The sequence below is a fragment of the Nicotiana tomentosiformis genome, chromosome 4 (assembly GCF_000390325.3).
Source record: "Nicotiana tomentosiformis chromosome 4, ASM39032v3, whole genome shotgun sequence".
Lineage (NCBI taxonomy): Eukaryota > Viridiplantae > Streptophyta > Magnoliopsida > Solanales > Solanaceae > Nicotiana > Nicotiana tomentosiformis.
This window is the reverse complement of record NC_090815.1, coordinates 46865275-46885406: the sequence shown is the minus strand read 5'-3', so window position 1 is coordinate 46885406 and position 20132 is coordinate 46865275.

Sequence of the window (20132 nt, the reverse complement as noted above, 5' to 3'; positions counted from 1 at the left end):
GGAGGGAAAGAAGCAAAGAGGAGAAAGAAATGGAATGAGGAAAAAAAAATAAGGAGAAAAGAAATAAGGAAACGAAGGAAATCAAGAGAAGGAAAGAAAATGACAATTTGCAGGAGATAGCAAATTTCATTCATTCACTGACGATATGGCCGAGATTGGGTCTTTTTTTTAATTTAAATTTTTACTTTTCAGAATTCGATAAAATGAATTATGATATGATGATAAGAATCAAAAAAATAAATTGTTGCAATGGATTTAAATTTGCATTCTCATCTGACGACCAAAGTCGAGATTATATTAAAGGTTCACAATCTTTTGTTTGTTCTCCCCCTCTTTGTATATGTATGGTTAGTCATTCAAATAGATTGTTTATTTTGTTAGTTTTTATAGGAATTATGGATATAAAACTGCCGGTATTTTATCCTGACCATTCTCGCCTTGCAGACTTTTGATGACGCAATTCGGGAGCTAAATATGATAAATGGATCTGTTTGCTCGGGTCCTCCGGACATCTAACATAATGTTAGCTATTTGATAACTATTCACTTTGAACTTATTAGGTGTAAATTTTCCAGGAAATTATTCTAAATGCCAATCAAAGCAACCAACTGAAAGGTGCAAAAGAAGAATGAAAAGAAGAGAACCCATTAGGGAAAGATGGACGTGCAGTAGAATATCACCAGATGAAAAGTTACATTCGAGTAAATATTATAATTAACATCCAACATTGATTTGTTGAATGTGAAGGCATTCAATTAATTAGCTCGAATAGAAAAGGTTACAAAGATTGACTTTTAGAAATCTTAGAATTTGATGAAGGAAGAATCACTGTAGTATCTCCTTTGGGTCAATTAACTTTCCTCGAAGTTAGGCAATGTGTGTCTCCCTCTTTTATGTATTTTAAGTTTCGATTTTAATTTTGATGTGTGGTAGTGATCAAGTTCTATCTCTCAATATATATATATATATATAAAAGAGGGAATAGGAATATCTATGTGGCACATCTTTTAGGCTTGAAAAGACATTTATCCTTTTTGTCAATTTTTTGCTTTTTTCTCTCATTTATCTACTTTAAACATCTATTTTTTCCTTATGTGTAACCGTTCCAACACTTCAGACATACAATTCGGTTACAATTTGCAATTATACAATGTTATGATTAAACTTGAATTCTCTTGCAATTTTTGCACAAATTTCAGTTATAATTCCATAATCCATTTAATTTTATTTTTCTATTCAAATTCCATACATAAATTTTCAGTTATAAAATAAGTTATCATCTTACCGAATTTTCTTTTTACCCTTGACCCATCTTCCTTTTTTGCTCATCTCGTGTTAAATCCTTTACTGACCAAGTCTTTCTTTCAAATTTCTTCTTCGGCCATGGTGACCAGCCATATATTATTGATTTGTCATTTTTATCTCTCTTTGTTATCCATTTTAGCTTATAATTCCGCTTTCTTATGCCAGATTGGCGTGAATAATAACCCGGATTACTAAAAAGGATTTTAAAAGTTCTTCAACAATCCATTTTTCCTTTGAGGTTAGTAATTTTCTTTATGAAGTTGAAATTTATATTACAGATTTTAGTGCTTTAATTTACTAATTTTGAAGTTTTCATTATCTTTGATAGTTGTCTTAGTTTTGGGATATATATGAAATATTGTGATGGAGAAATACTCTATGAGAATTTGATTGTTTGTTAGTAGTTTTATTATAGTTTGCTTTGTTTTTAGAGCTAGATCATACAATATATTTCATTGGTATTTTAATTTATTCACGGCAATTGTGCCTGTCTCCATGAATAATTTATCGATGTTGTAGTTTTTTTACGGTGTTTTGGTCGGTTATTGTTGAGTTTATTTATATTCATCTTTTAATTCCATGTTCTAATGTTTTTTTACCAGAATGCCAAGCAACTTTCTTGCTCTATTTCTAAGGTTAAACTTTTTTTTTTTTTTTGAAAATTTTTTGTGCTATAAATTCTTTATCTATTTTATATCAACTAAATTTAAAAAATGAATTATCTTACCGCGTGAAGCGCGGATCAATTAACTAGTTTAAAAAAGGAAAAGGCCAATTTAACCTCTGAACTTATTCGAGATGGGATAACCTTGCCCTCCATTTTATTTTCTGCACAAAAATATTCTTGTTGTTATCAAATAGCTTAAAAATATCCTTGTTATTATCCAAAAAAATGTCTCTCTCAGTAATATCCATTTGAAATATGGTTAATTTTGTTCCTGAACTATTTGATATAGAAAACTTTGGTCCTTCATTCCCTACAACTTAGCCAATGTCGTTCAAAAAAAATTGGAATCAATGAAATTGGGACTCTACTCATTATAACATATTAAATATTCCGAGCAATTTTGTTTTCATTTTGGAATAGCCTAGATGAAAATTGCACAAGTAACAGACGTATTAATTCATAGAACTGGTATGCGCTTGTGCTGATTTACACGCAACTCAATTATTTTATGAGTACGTGCTATCTTCCACTAGTACAGATATTAAATAACTATGTACTGCAAAAATTAGACAAAACAATGGAAGGCAATCATCCTTTTTGCTTACTCTGTTGAGATTTAAATCCGAATTTTTTATGAATTTTTATCCCACTTTATTAGAAGTAACAATTATGAGACACATATATATGCTTTGACTTTCTATAAAAAAAGAAAGTTTAAGAATAAAAAAGGTACATCTTTCTATTGAAGGAGAAAACACAATACATAATGCCCAAATAAGTGGGGTAGCCTTTTTTTAAGATGGAGTCCATCTAAAAAAAAAAAAAGTTTTAAAGGGGATGTATAGACTTGAATGTTCGTTAACAGAATAGAGGTTGGGCTAATTTGCTAAAGGATATTTTTGTAGAATTCTAATAGTTTAAGGTATTTTATTCAAATTTCAATAGTTTAGGGGAATTTTAACCCCTTTACTATACTCCTTTTTTTACGGGGAGGGAGGGAGAGTGGGGAAGGTTAAACCCGAGCAGATGACAACTTTAATGTTTTCACACAAGGGACCAAGTGAGTGGATGAGCAAAGACATTTATAGAGAATACATTGTTCACTTAGTAAAGTTTAGAGCATACAAATGTATCATAGCATACATGAATTCTTTATATAATAGTCATTGCATGAGTCTAAAATGCATAAATATGCATGCTCAGGATCCCTTCTCAATACCTCACAACCCAAATCTATGCGCATGACATAGGACACATGTCCAAACCAAGCACAAAATTCGAATGCCTACGCTTAAAGGGCCCAAAGTAATATGGTTAATTATATGACTTCGGAGGGACGGATCCATATCCAATGCTGATAATTTCATTTCATAATCAATGATCAACTACCAATAAATAACATTCAGAGTGCCCTTAGTGCCAAAATCCTCAAACTTTTCATAATGTCCAACTATCCATCTCATGCATATGTATATGAAATGATATAGAAGAAGAGGCACTGGAACATAACAATAGAATTGCAGATAAAAGTTCACTTGGCTAAAAGATGACTATGGCTAATCATGTAAGTTAATTTATCATAACAATTCAATAAGTAATTTCAGTATTTACCGGTTTAATCATAATATTTAACATGAATAAATTAAGCCATGTGACTACCAAAATCATGTATCAAAATAATTTAAGTGCATGACTACAGCTTATAAGAAATCTCAACATGGCAAAATAATCCTTTATGTTCAATTTAACAAGTGATAACCTTAAGCATACTTCTAATCTATAATTTATGAGACATCACACAGTCGTACAATCAATGTAACATGGAAAATAAATTCACATAGTCCAAACACGGCATAATCATAAGCCAAACTCTATCGGATATGGTCATAACCTAGCTACGCATGTACGCTTGTCACCTCGCATATATGTGCCTCCTAAATCAAGCAACAAATAGCAAATAGATCATCTATGGGGAGAATTTTCTCCTACAAGGATAGACAAGAGATTTACCTCCACCCAGTAATAACTTTAACCTTCCAAAATTGGTTTTCCTTTCAAATCCACCTCCAAACGACTTGAATCTAGTCAAATATTACTCAAATGAGTTAAGTAATGCTATAGAAATCAATCCCAAATAATAATATTTTAATCTTTAACCAATTCTCAAAAAGTCAACAAAAATCAACATAGATCCACGTGGTCAAAACCGAGTCTAGGGGTAGATCTTGACTATTCATAATCCCACAAGTCCAAATATATAAGTAAATTTCAAATCAGGTTCATGTTCAAAATCCCAAAAATCACTATCTTAAGTTCATAACAAAACCCCCAAATTTTACATTTTAAATCCTTGATTCTGGGTTTAAAAATCCATGTCAAAGAGTAGAAACTACTTACCGTCTTGCCTTGTACGAAAATCTCCTTAAAAAATAGTCCTTATCTAAGTCTAAAGTTCAAAATATGAGAGAATAGGCAAAATCTTGAATTTAGCTCTTAGATATACTACTCAGTTATGCCTTTCGCGATCGCGAGACACTGCTCTGTGATCACGAAAGCCTTTTATACGATCACGACATCACCCACGTGATCGTTAAATCCTGCTGTAAACCTACGCGAATGTAGACCTCCCTTGCCAACGCGAAGGCCAAATTCCCCTTTCAGGCTCCTCCTCTTTGCAAACGCAGTCTCACCCACGCGAACATGATACATGCATCACACATCTACCTGATCGTGTCATCTGGCTCGCGAACGTGATGCACAACTGGTCGCGCCCAGAAAACCTTCTTTGCAATCGCATAGAACCTTCCTCGATCATAAAGTGCAAAACCTCGCCAGCCAGCCTTCTTCTTCACGATCGCGAGACGCAGCTCCGCGATTGCGAAGCATTGCCCTACACTAGAAAACCAATAATGCAAAACTCAACTAAAATGGTCTGAAACCATCCCGAAACACACCTGAGCCCCTGGGACCCCGACTTATCATTCCAACAAGTTCATATACTTTTAAAAACTTTTTCCACAGCTTGAAACATCAAAAATAACAACAAAACTAAGAATCAAAGATCAAATTCCTCTCTTAACTTTCAAATATTTCAACTTTACTGAATGCGTCTGAATTACACTTAGACATTCTGGATTATAACCAAACTTTGCACACAAATATATATCAACCATTAGGACCTATCCAAGGTCTCAAAGCTACGATCAAATCTTAATAGCCCGAAAGTCAACAACCGGTCAAACTTATGAACTTCCAATTCTTCAAATTGCCAACTTTCAACAATAGCCAAAACTTTCTAGGAACCTCCGTCTCCAAATTCGAACATACGTCAAAGTCCAAAATAACCATACGAAACTATTGGGACCATCAAATTACCAATCCGATATCGTTTATTCAAAAGTCAAACTTTGGTCAATTTTTATAACTCAAACTTCCAGAATGGAACTAAGTATTCCAATTAACTCTCAAACCTTTCCAAAACCAAACCAACCATACCCAAAAGTCACAAAATATCAAACAAACATACGAGAAATATCAAATAGTAGAACGGGACTCTAATACTCAAAATGACCGGCCGGATTGTTACAATCACAAGAATAACAAGTATGGATATGTGTTCATAATATAACGTGTGACTATGACCAGATCAAGTATATTAACAAATATAAAAAATATCCCATCAGGCTCAAATAAGATATCATAAGTGCAAACATTATCATTAGCAAGAATAAATATACCACGCAGTCATAATAATCAAAGAGAGCATAAGTCAAAGAACACACATTCCATCAAGGAGTAAAAAAGCCTAGAATCTATCCAAAATATGGTATAACATCAGTATCCGCTTACACGCTCGTCACCTTGCATATACATCACCCCAAAGCTTTAACGACCAAGCCAGTAATTTTGAGTATTTTAGCCCCGTTCCCCCTATTTGATGCTTTATATATGTGCATTTGTGATTATGACACTTGCCGGGGTGATTGTTTTGGTTTCGAAAAAGTTTCGCAGTGAATTGGGACACTTAGTCCCAAGGTTGGATGCTTAAGTTGTAAGATTTGATCGCAGTTTGACTTTTGTGTAGACAACTCCGGAATAGTATTTTGATGGTTCCAATAGCTTCATATGGTAATTTTTTACTTAGGCGTATGTCAAGACTAAGATTTGGAGGTCCGTAGGATGGTTTGGTACTTTTTGGCGAAAGTTAGAAAGTTGAAGGTTTGGAAGGTTGATAGATTTGACCAGGAGTTGACTATGCCGATATCGGGTTCAGATTTTGGTTTCAGGAGTTTGGATAGGTCCGTTGTGTCATTTGGGACATGCATGCAAAATTTGGGGTCATTCCGAGTTGATTTAATATGGTTCGACACGAGTTTTGGAAGTTGAAAGTTCATTAGTTTCCTTAAGCTTGAATTGAGGTGCAATTCTGGTTTGATGTTGTTTGGTATGATTTAAGGCCTTGAATAGGTTTGTGTTATATTTTGGGTTTGGTTGGAGTGATTATATGGGGTCCCGGGGGCCTCGGGTGTGTTTCGGATAGAATTCGGATCATTGGTGGACTTGTTAGCAGTGCTGGTTTTACTGAGTCTGATATTTTTGCATCTGCGGATAAAGGGCCGCAGATGCAGAGTTGTAGAAGCGGCCAGGTGAGCGCAGGTGCAGATTTGATTGGAGAAGGCAGGGACCACAGATGTGGTTTGTTGGGCGCAGAAGCGGAAGCGTATCTGCAGTGAAGGACCGCAGATGCGGATGCACAGATGCACAGTGTTGACCATAGATGCAATAGGACGGCAATTGGAGGGAAGTTGCAGATGTGATGGTTTGACTGCAGAAGTGGCACCACAGATGCGATTAAGTGACCGTAGATGCAGAATCACTGTAGTGTTATATGTTGAAGGGTTTGATTGTTTTTTTCTCATTTTGGAAGTTGTGGAGCTCCGCTAGGGGCAATGTTTGGGAGACTTTTCACTACAATTGAAGTGGTAAGTGAAGTTTATTCAATTTTGATGTTAGATATTGATTATTCATGGATTATTTTATCTAGTTTATGTGAATTTAAGGTAAAATTTGGGGATTTTAACTATGATTTTGGAAAGTGAGATTTGATGATTTGAGGGTCAATTTGAGGTTGGAATTGGATGAAACACATATATTTTGACCCGTATTGGAATAGGTGTTCGGAATGTGTATGTTTGGTAGGATTCCAGGGTGTAGACCCGAGGTTGACTTTTTGATTTTTATTAAAAATCTTAGCTTTATCATTTGAAATAGTTTCCTATGGCTTTTATTGATGATGTTAAGTTATTTTGGCTAGATTCGAGCCATCCAGAGGTTGATTCACGTTGGAAGGTTTTATTAGAGTACTGATTTGGCTTGCTTGAGATAAGTATCTTACTTAAACTTTGTTGAGGCACTAGTTGTCTGAGCTATTTGTGATAGATACGTGCTATGGGTGGCGCACATGTGTGGATTTGAGTCCATGTGCATGCAGCGGGGTATTTATTCATGCTCGGGCTAGTGCTTAGGCTATGATATGACTTGAGTTGATTGTTAAGCTTCATACTGTGATGTTTCTCCTATTTGTACCCCTTTTTATGAGTTATTTGCACCATGTTTGAGGTTACATAGAGGTTAATCTCCTGATTGAACCCGATAAATTACTATTTTCGTGATGTAATTGTCAGATTGAGCTATGATAGCAACCCTTTGCACATGCCTACATCATAACATGTCACTTATACCAGTCTAGTAGTATGGAACTTGATGTTCATTGATCATGTACACGTATTATTGTATATCTGCTTTCGGTGTGATATGGATTGGACTGGCAGCCTGTGAAGATGCTGGGCAGATTGTGATATTGAGCCTGTGACCACGCGGGGCGGATTATGATACTGGCATGTGAGTTGTTCGTGCAACACATTAGTTGTCCGTGCAGATCCGAGAAATTGATATTATTGGCACGTGAGTTGTCCATGCAACACATGAGTTTTCCATGCGATTGATATTATTAACACGTGAGTTGTCCTTGCAGCGTGTAGATATGGATCCATCCCCCTAGGGTCACCCTGTTATATTCCTTCTTGATAGTGTACATGCGATTATTGAGGAAAACTGATCAGTAGTGGTTTCGTACGGTTATGGAAATTCTAAGGAAAAGTTGGCTAGTATTTGATTTGGTTATTGCATTTCATCTTTACTTGCAACTTCCTTGGTTATTTATCTGATTTATTTGCATATCTCCTTTATATGCTAGATTGTTGACTGAGCAGAGTATGTTAAGAGATTATATGCTGAAAAGTTGGCCAGTGTTTGATTTGGTTATTGCATTTTATCTTTACTTGCAACTTCCTTGGTTATTTACCTGATTTATTTTGCATATCTCCTTTATATGCTGGATTGTTGACTGAGCAAAGTATGTTAAGAGATTATGTGCACCAAGGTGGTTCTTGCTGAGATTTATGACTTGATCGTATTATTGTTTTGTACTTGTTAACTCCATGAACTGTACAGGTGATTGGCAAGTATCTTTTATAATTTTTGCTTCTAATATCTCATCGAGGTTAGTTATGATACTTGCGGAATACATGGGATCGGTTGTACTCATACTACACATTGCACTTAATTGTGCAGATCCAGGTGTTGGACCGAGCCACTAGTAGCAAAGTTTTGCTTGCTGAGTTATCCTAGAGACGCGGTAGAGCTGCATTTCGACTGCAGTCTTGGCGTCTTTTTTCTTTTGTACTGTTGTCTTTATTTCAGACAATATTGCTATTTAGATCTTCAGACTTGTATTTTCATTTTAGAGCTTATGACTCTATATTTACCAGTTCTAGGGGATTTATCATGTATTGACATTGCTATGTTACGTTGAAGGCTTTAAACTTGTATTATTTTTGTCAAATCTGTTATTACGCTTCGTCTTTGTTATGCTTGGCTTGCCTAGCAAGTGGGTTAGGTGCCATCACGGCCGGTTAGTAGAGTTGGGTCGTGACAAGTTGGTATCAGAGCCTTAAGTTCATACGTTCTACGGGCCATGAGCAAGTTTAGTAGAGTCTTGTAGATCGGTACAAAGTCATCTGTACTTATCTTCGAGAAGCTACCGAATTGTTAGGAAACTTCACTTTCTTGCATTCTTGTCGTGTGGATTTGTTATTTCTGAAATTTGAACATTTACTCTTCTATTCTCTCAGACATGGTGAGGACACGTTCAGGCAGACATGTAAAAGTACCACCAGCCAGGGCCGCGAGAGGTCGTGCCTGAGGTAGAGGCTGAGGTTAGTATCGCACTATAGCTAGAGCAGCACATGTGGAGCCACTAGCCGCTCTAGTAGAGGAGCAGGTTCCGGATACTATTAAGTCGGTGGGACCAACTCAGACACCGGTGGTACCTATTGCGATACCTGGACTTCAGGAGGCTTTGGCTCAGATCTTGAGCGTATGCACGAGCTTGGCTCAGGCAGATATGGTAGCTAGTTGCACCAGCTACCTCACAGGCTGGTGAAGGAGCCCAGACTCTCGCCGCCATACAGACGAAGCAGCTAGCTCAAGGCTATTAGATACCATGAGTGTTACCAGTTTACCCAATTATTGTTGCTTGGGCCGAGGTTGGTCCCCATATGATTGATGAGGAGCAGAACAGGTTGGAGCGATTTAAGAGGATTGACCCTCCGGAGTTCAGCAGAGGAGAGTCAGAGGATACTCGGGGTTTTCTGGATCGATGCCATCAGATTCTTCATGCAGTGGGTATTTTGGACATCACTAGAGTTGCTTTTATTACTTTTCAACTGACAGGGGCAGCCTATAGCCAGCCAGGCTAGCTGGCACAACACCACTTACATGGCATGAGTTCTCGGTTCTCTTTTTTAGATAAGTTTGTCCCACAGACTCGTAGAGAGAAGTTGCGTAGCGAGTTTGAGCAGCTGCACTAGGGGGATATGACTGCGACCCGGTACGAGATGAGATTTGCTTATTTAGCCCGTCATGCAGTATAGTTGGTTCCCACAAAGAGGGAGAAGATCAGGAGGTTCATTGATGGCCTCAACTATGGTTTATATTACAATTTGGCTCGAGAGGTCGAGACAGAAGCTAGGTTTGACCAAGTGGTTGAGATTGCTAGACTTTGGAGCAGGTTCGCAGGCTTGAGCATGAGGAGCGGGAGGCCAAGAGGCCTCGTAGTTTGAGTGGTTTTAGCAATGCCTCATCTGGAGGCCAGTCACATTACATCAGATGTCTTCGTTTTAGGCCTGCACCGGTAGCTCATCATGTTCCTCATCGTTCCTCAGTTAGCCATAGTTCATACAGTGCTTGCCCAGTTCAATCATCATTCAGTGCGCTGACGGCACAAAGTTCTTACCGTACTCAATCTTCTCAGGGCTCCACAAACAGTTATTCGAATTATCAGGGTCAGCAGCTTCGTCAGAGGAGGGGCTATTTTGAGTGTGGAGACTTGAGTCATCTCAAGAGGGATTGCACCAGACTTTTGAGTAGGATTCCACAGTAGAGTTCACAACCCATGATTTAAGCAGTAGCAACTACACCACCCGCACAACCAGCTAAAGGTGGGGATCGGTCAGTTTGAGGTTGCCTTAGAGGGGGAGGTCGGTCAAGCGGTGGTTAGGCTCGTTGTTATGCATTTCCCGCAAGGCCAGAAGCAGTTGCTTCTGACGTCGTGATCACAAGTATTGTTTCAGTGTACCACATGGATGGTTCGAAGGTTTTTTGACCCTGGGTCCACTTATTCATATGTTTCATCATACTTTTCTCATTTTTTAGATATGCCTCATGATTCTTTAGTTATGTCTGGCCGTGTATCTATACCTATTGGTGATTCTATTATGCTAGACCGTGATATCGGTCGTGTGTGGTGACCATTGGGGGATATGAGATGAGAGTTGTTCTCTTATTGCTCAGTATGGTAGATTTTGACGTGATTTTGAGCATGGATTGGTTGTCGCCATAGCACACTATTTTTGATTGTTACGCTAAGACCATGACGTTGGCTATGGTGGGGTTGCCGAGGTTGGAGTAGAGAGGCTCCCTGGATCATGTTCCTAGTAGGGCAATGTCCTTTCTGAAGGCACAACGGATGGTTGAGAAGGGGTTTTGGCATATTTAACTTTTGTGAGAGATGTCAGTGCTAATACTCCTACCGTTGAGTCATTTTCGGTAGTGAGAGAATTTCCAGATGTACTTCCAGTAGACCTATCGGGCATGCCACCCGATAGGGATATTGATTTTGGTATTTACTTGGTGCGGGCACTCAGCCTATCTCTATTCCACCATATCGTATGGCACCAACGGAGTTGAAGGAATTGAAGGATTAACTTCATGAGTTGCTTGATAAGGGTTTCAGCATATCGAGTGTCTCGCCTTGGGGTGCTCCAATTTTATTATTGAAGAAGAAAAACAGATTTATGAGGATGTGTATTGACTACAGGCAGTTGAACAAGGTTACGGTCAAGAACAAGTACCCACTACCGTGTATTGATGATTTGTTTGATCAACTTTAGGGTGCTAGGGTATTCTTGAAGATTTGTTTGAGATCGGGATACCATTAGCTGAAGATCCGAGCTTCAAATTTTTCGAAGATGGCTTTCAAGACCCAATATGGTCACTTTGAGTTTCTGGTGATGTCTTTTAGGCTGACCAATTCCCCAGTAACTTTTATGCACTTGATGAACAACGTATTCCAGCCCTATCTTGATTCCTTTGACATAGTTTTCATTGATGATTTATTGGTGTATTCTCGTAACCGGGAGGATCATGAGCAGCATCGGAGGATCGTACTCCAGACATTGAGGGAGAAGAAGCTATATGCTAAATTCTCCAAGTGCGGGGTTTGGATTGATTCAGTGGAATTCTTGGGCCACGTGGTGTCCAGTGAGGGGAGTACGGTGGATTCGAAGACGATTGAGGCAGTTCAGAGTTAGCCCAGACCATCTTCTGCTACTAAGATCCGGAGTTTCCTTGGTTTAGCTGGGTATTATCACCGTTTTATGGAGGAGTTTTTATCTATTGCAACCCCATTGACTAGATTGACGCAGAAGGGTGCCCCGTTCAGGTGGTCTGATGAGTGTGAGGAGAGCTTTCCAAAGCTCAAGACTGCCTTGACAAAAACTCCAGTTTTGGTTTTACCTTCGGGATCAAGTTCTTATACAGTCTATTGTGATGCTTCAAAGATTGGCATTGGATGTGTGTTGATGCTTGAGGTTAGAGTGATTGCTTATGCTTCGCGTCAATTGAAGCCCCATGAGAAGAACTACCCAGTACATGATTTGGAGTTAGCAACCATTATTCATGCGCTTAAGATTTGGAGGCATTATCTTTACGACATGTCTTGTGAGGTGTTCACCGATCATAGGAGTCTACAACATTTATGCAAGAAAAATGATTTGAACTTGAGGCAACGGAGGTGGTTAGAGCTACTAAAGGACTATGATATCATAATTGTTTATCATCTCGGGAAAGCCAATGTAGTAGCTGATGCTTTGAGTAGGAAGGCTGAGAGCATGGGGAGTCTTTTTTATATACCAGTTAGGGAGAGACTGTTAGCATTGGATGTATAGGCTTTGGCCAATCAGTTTGTGAGGTTGGATATTTCGGAGTCCAGCAGAGTTCTTGCGTGTGTTTTATCACAATCATCTTTGGTTGAGCGCATTAAGGCATGTCAATATGATGATCCCCACTTACTTGTCCTAAGGACATGTTGTAGCATGGTGATGCTAAGGAGGTTATGATTGGTGATGATGGGGTATTGAGGCTTCAGGGCCGTATGTGTGTGCCTGATGTGGACGGGTTGCATGAGTTGATTTTTGATGAGGCCCATAGTTTGCGGTATTCCATTCATCCGGTGGGTGCAAAGATGTACTATGATTTGAGGCAGCACTATTGGTGGCAGAGGATGAAGAAGGATATTGAGTATGTTGCTTGGTGTTTGAATTGTCAGCAGGTGAAGTACGAGCATCAATGACCCGATGGTTTCCATCAAAGGTTTGATATTTCAGAGTGGAAGTGGGAGCGAATCACTATGGATTTTGTAGTTGGGATTCCATGGACCTTGAGGAGATTCGATGCAGTATGGGTCATTGTGGACAAACTGACCAAGTCTGCAAACTTCATTCCAGTCTTGACTACCTATTCTTCAGAGCAGCTGGCTCAGATTTATATTCGAGAGATTGTTCGCCTTCATGGTATGCCCGTGTCTATTATCTCGGATCGAAGCACTCATTTCACATCACATTTTTGGATAGCAGTGCATCGAGAGCTGAGCACACAGGTCGAGCTGAGCATGACATTTCATCCCCAGGCGGACGGGCAGTCCGAGCGCACTATTCAAATTTTGGAGGACATGTTAAGTTCCTGCGTCATTGATGTCGGAGGTTCATGGGATCAGTTTCTTCTGTTAGTAGAGTTCGCTTATAATAACAACTATCAGTCGAGTATCCAGATGGCTCCTTATGAGGCCTTATACAAGAGGCAACATCGTTCTCCGGTTGGTTGGTTGGATCCTAGGCAGGCTAGGTCATTGCGCACTGATTTGGTTTGTGATGCTTTGGAGAAGGTGAAGTTGATTCAAGAGTGACTTCGTATAGCATAGTACAAGCAGAAGAGTTATGCTGACAAGAAGTCTCGTGATGTTGCATATATGGTGGGTGAGAAGGTTCTACTTAGAGTTTCGCCCATGAAGGGTGTGATGAGGTTCGGGAAGAAGGGCAAGTTTAGCCCTAGGCATATTGGCCCTTTTGAGGTACTTAAGAGAGTTAGAGAGGTGGCCTACAGACTTGCCTTACCACCTAGTTTATCGGGAGTTCACCAGTATTTCATGTTTCCATGCTCCAGAAGTATTATGGTGATCTGTCACATGTTTGGGACTTCAGCACGGTACATTTAGATGGGGACTTGATTTATGATGTGGAACCGATGGCCATTTTGGATTGGTATGTCTGAAAGTTGAGGTCGAAGAATATAGCATCGGTTAAGGTTCACTGGAGAGGTCAACCAGCCGAGGAGGCAACTTGGGAGTCCCAGTAGCAGATGCGGAGCGGATATCCTCAACTTTTTGAGACTCCAGGTATGATTGTAGACTCGTCCGAGGATGAACATTTATTTAAGAGGGGGAGAATGTAACGACTCGACCAGTCATTTTGAGTATTTTAGCCCCGTTCCCCCTGTTTGATGCTTTACATGTGCCGAGGTGGTTGCTTTGGTTTCGGGGAAGTTTCGGAGTGAATGGGAACACTTAGTCCCAAGGTTGAATGCTTAAGTTGTAAGAGTTGACAAGATCAACTTTTGTGCAGAAAACTTCAGAATAGTGTTTTGATGGTTCCAATAGCTTTGTAGGTTGATTTTGGACTTAAGCGTATGTTCGGACTATGATTTGGAGGTCCGTAGGTTGGTTTGGTGCTTTTTGGCGAAAGTTGGAAAGTTGAAGATTTTGAAGGTTGATAAGTTTGACTGCGAGTTAATATTATGGATATCGAGTTCGAATTTTTGTTCCAGGAGTTGGATAGGTCCATTATGTCATTTAGGACTTGCATGCAACATTTGGGGTCATTCCGAGTTGATTTGAAATGGTTCTGCACGAGGTTTGGAAGTTGAAAGTTCATTAGTTTCCTTAGTCTTAAATTGAGGTGCTTTCATGGTTTTGATATTGTTTGGTGTGATTTGAGGTCTGGAGTAGGTCCGTGTTATATTTTGGGATTGGTTGGAGTTATTAGACGAGGTCCTGGGGGCCTTGGGTGTGTATTGGATGGATTTCGGATCATTGGTGGAGCTGCTGGCAGTGCTGGTTTTGCTGAGTCTGATGTTTTCGCATCTGCTGCGGCCACATGAGCGCAAGTGCGGATTTGATTGGAGAAGGCAGGGACCACAAATGCGGTTAGTTGGGTGTAGAAGAGAAAGCGCTTCTGCAGTGAAGGACCGCAGATGCGGATGCGCAATACTGACCACAGATGCAGTAGGACGATAAATGGAGGGAAGTTGCAAATGCGATGGTTTGACCGCAAAAGTGGCACCGCAGATGTAGTTAAGTGACCGCAGATGCAGAATCACTAGCAATGGTATATGTCGAAGGGTTTGATTGTTTTTTCTCATTTTGGGAGTTGTGGAGTTCGGCTAGAGGCGATGTTTAAGAGATTTTTTACTACAATTGAAGAGGTAAGGGAAGTTTATTCAATTTTGATGTTAGATATTGATTACCCATGAATTATTTTATCTAGTTTATGTGAATTTAAGGTAAAATTTGGTGATATTGACTATGATTTTGGAGAGTGAGATTTGATGATTTGAGATTGAAATTGGATGTAACACATATATTTGGACTCGTATCGGAATGAGTGTTTGAAATTTGTGAGTTTGGTCAGGTTCTAGGGTATGAACCCAGGGTTGACCTTTTTATTTTGGTTAAGGATCTTGGCTTTATCATTTTGAGTAGTTTCCTATGGCTTTTATTGATGATGTTAAGTTATTTTGGCTAGATTCGAGCCATCCGGAGGTTGATTCACGCGGGAAGGGCTTCTTATAGTACTGATTTGGCTTGCTTGAGTTAAGTATCTTACCTAAACTTGATTGAGGCACTAGTTGCCTGAGTTATTTATGATACTAGTTGAGTACATGGGATTGGTTGCACTCATACTATACTCTGCACTTAATTGTGCAGATCCAGGTGTTGGACCGAGCCTCCAGTAGCGGAGTTTTGCTTGCTGAGCTATCCGAGAGACGAAGCAAAGGAGCATTTCGATCGCAATCTTGGCGTCTCATTTCTTTTATACCGTTGTCTTTATTTCAGACAGTATTGCTATTTAGCTTTTCAGACTTATATTTATTTTTTAGAGCTCATGACTCTGTACTTACCAGTTCTGGGAGATTTATCATGTATTGACGTTACTACGTTACGTTGAAGGCTTTAGACTTGAATTATTTTTGTCAAATCTGTTATAATGATTCATCTTTGTTATGCTTGGCTTGCCCAGCAAGTGGGTTAGGTGCCATCACGGCCGATTAGTTGAGTTGGGTTGTGACAAAGCATATATCGCGTAGCAAACAATTCCAATTTTAGTAAAGTGTTTCCTCAAGTCGAGGTTAAGCAAGATATTTACCATATCTAGGCTAGTCTTGATCACAAATCACGTCTTTCCTTTGTTCTTGAACTCCAATTTCCCAAAACCTAGCCAAATATCATTCATGGAAGTCAAACAATAATAAAGGAAGTAATTCCAACCAAAAAAGCTTTGATCTTTGAAGAAATTCCAAAAAGTCAATAAAAGTTAACTTGGACCCACATTGTCAAAATCCAAGTAGAATAAAAAATCTCGATGACGCATAACTCCACGAGTCCAAATATATAGTTAGATTCCAAATCCAAGTCCAAATTATTGTTCAAAACCCCAAAATATACTCTATTTAGTTATGAACAAAAATCCCAAATTTCACTTTAAAATTTCATGTTAGGTGTAGAAATCCAATGAGAATAAAGATATATGATCAGAATCAAGTAAAAATTATTTACCCTCTAGATTATAGTAAAATTCATCTTCAAAATCTCCTCCTCTCGTTTTCCAAAACTCAAAATAGTAAAAAATGAGCAAGTTCTGAAGTTCTGGATAACTTATACCCATGACAAGAGATTACTCTTTTCGATCGTGCCCACACCATGCTATCGCGATGCATATAATGGCTCGGGCCAAAATCTCTTCTACATGATCGCGTCTACTTCTCACGCGACCGAGATGCTCTGCCTGGCCTTCCTTCGCGATCACAGACAACACCCACGCAATCGCGATTCATTTCCTCCTCTGGCGCAACTCCTGTCATTCTTCTTCTTCGTGATCATAGCTCCTACTTCTCGATCGTAATGATCAGCTTCCAGACCCTCTATGCGATTATGATTATGCTCCCTCTTCTACGATCATGATTTATTCCTCAACACTAGAAAACTTGCAATAGCAAATTCGAAATGATCTGAAACCACTATGAAATTTGCCCGAGGCCCCTGGGACGCCGTCAAATCATACTAACTAGTATGTATACCTTTCACGAACTTGTTCAAGTTCTCAAAACACACATAACAATATCAAAACCAAGAATCAAAGATCAATTCAATTTATGAAACTCTCTTAAGTTCATGAATTCCAACTTTTGACTAAAAGCGCAAAATCAATCCCGAGCCATACGAGCCCGAACCAAACATGCGTACAAGTCTAAAATCATCTTACGAACCTATTGTAACCTTCAAATTTCTAATCCGGAGTCTTTTGTACAAAAGTCAAACCTTGATCAACTCTTTTAACTTTAAGCCTCAAACTAGGAACTAAGTGTTCCAAATCACTTCCAAACCTCTAGAAAACCGAACCAACCATACATGCAAGTCATATTACACCCTATGAAGTTATCCAAGATCTCAAATCACATAATATAATACTAGGACCAAAACGACCGACTAGATCATTACATTCTCTCCCACTTCAACATACGTTCGTCCTCGAACGTGCCAAGAATCATCCCAAAGATGTCAAATAGCTGCATAAACCCATTATATACATTCTCACGAGTAGTCTCATGTCACCTACCCCCATATAAATCTATTAATACATCCTGACTGAAGATTCCTGTAAGGCCCTGTAAAAGTTTACCTAAATTCGGGTTTTCGTGGTGCCGAAGTAGGCTTATGTGTTGACGATTGTAGGCCGCAATTCAGACTTTTTGGGTTGAGCAATGCGTTGGGGAGTTGAAGAAAATTTTTCGAAACACAGGGCATTTTCTGCGGTCCATTCTACGGTCTTGCGGACCACATATCTGCCTGGCAAATTTTTTGGACCATTATGCGGTCCATTATGCGGCCGTATAATCACTTTGCGGGCTGCATAACCCTCGTAGATCCAGCACAAAAAAATTTAGGAGGAAGGTTCTGCGGCGCATTATGTGACCGCATAATAGGTCTATGGATCGCATACCGGTCGCAGAGTGAAGGAGGTGTCCAGTTCCGAAGGGCCATTATGCGACCCATTGTGCGGACCGTAGAAGCGTTATGCGGTCGCATATGCGACAACAGATCTGCATCGGGGCTTCATTTTTCTAACTTTTTAACCCGACCCTATCTTGATAATTAGACGTAAAGGACCATTTCTAAAGGGGATATCTGGTATTTTTAAAGAGAAGGAGTGCCCTAGAGTGAGAGGTGAAGTCCCTAAGCTAATGTTTCCTTCAAAATCTTGTCCAAGCTTTGAAATTCAACAAGAAAGCTCACAGGGCCTTCAACAAAGAGGTAGGTTCTAGTCCTAACCCTCAATTACGAAATTTTATTTGGGAATAGGTAATGGGGAGGAAGGTTTTGAGGATGAGGGTTGTTGTTTATGCATGCATGTACATTCATGAGTTGTGGGAAGATTGTTGAGCTCATTTGGGTGAATTTTGGGTAGTGGGATGAAAGAATCCTCCATATGAGGACCTTGAAACCTTAATGCACACCTAGTGTTTGATAAAATGCTCAAGTGAGCTGGAACCATGAACTCCTTCCTAATTTATGTTCAATTTTGCTATATCTCTAAATAGATCAAAGTTACTAGGATTCCGGGACTGTGTAGTGAATTAAGGAAAGCTCGAGGCAAGGTATGTTGGCTAAACTCTTCTCTTAGAATTGAAGCCCACAATGTCCTTGTAAGTCCCGTGATGCTCATTATAAATTGATTGTTGAAAATAAACCTTGTGTCAAAATAATTATGCATTCAATATGTATTCCAAAGATTCTTGTTATGTTGAGTTAATGTTTAAGAATGTGGTTTAAGTATGGGCTCTGTGTTATTATGTTATGATTTAAAAGCGTGACTCTAATGAAAGCTATCATGTCAATTGTGTAAGAAATAACATGTGCCTAAGACCCTAAATTGCTCAAATATGTGTTTAAAGTCTTAATTAGAAAGGCCTTGTTGATGATTATCCATGATGATATTTGAAAGTGAAAGAAGAGAACATGAAATATGATGTGTGGCCATCGTGCCAAGAATGATATTGCGTCATGGCCATTGGTGCCAATAAAATGAATGATATGAAAAATATTACGAAATGAGTGGTAAATCCGTTTAATAATAAATGCCTTGGGAGTATCATTTAGCCACCGATGAAGGGTAGGTCAGAAAAATCTAACCCCGAAACTACACATGCCGATGTAGGAGTGATTGAGAGATAAATCCCCGTGTTAATGTGATGAGACTGTTTCCCCTTATATGGGATGAGATTGGTGTGTTGAGATGTTTTCCCTTAAATGGGATGAGATTATTTCTAGCGAGATGTGATGTGATGTCGACCCATACGACATTGTGGTGAGACAGCTTAGCCGATCGAGCTGAGATCGGACGCCACGCCACGCACATGGTGGTATTGTGTGTGTATGTCTCGGGGTGAGATGACTTAGCCAGTCGGGCTGAGATCGGACTCCGTGCTAAAACACGGTGGTGTATCGGTGCTAAAGATCTCCCAACTTAAATTACTGAAACTTACTTGAAATTTACCTTTACCCTAACTTGACACCTTGGTACTGTTTGAGTCTCTTATTGATTTCATGTTTGATTCTCCGTTTACTGTTACTCATTCTAATGAGAGGGTGTTTAGTTTTGCATACAAGTACCATTCCATATGTACTAACGTCCCTTTTGCCGGGGGCACTGCATCTTTAATGGATGCAGGTGATTTCATAGCAGGTGGTATTGATTAGTGATAGAAGCACACCCTCTCCTCAGCTGACTTGGTGAGCCCCACTTAATTTCGGGGTCCTGTATCTCTTATCCTTTGTACGTAGCGTTGTGAGGTATAGCCGGGGCCTTGTTGCCGGCACTGACATAACACTCTTTTGTTCCACTTTAACTATGATTGTACAATGTACTATTTTGGAGACTTGTTAATGATGTAACTAATTGAAATGAACTGGTGTTATTCACATGACCTATTACTGTCAAATTAATAAAATGTATTCTTCTCTTTATTCATGGGTGAGTTGGGTAGAAGGTATTGTAAAGGCTTGCTTGACCGGGGTATCTCGGTTGAGTGCCGGTCGCACTCCCCGTCCGTCCTGGTGCCTTTGCTACTGATTTGGCCGAGGTCAGGGCGTGACAATTCCTCCCTCAATATTTGTTTATAAGACTTTAATCCAAACATCAATACCCGA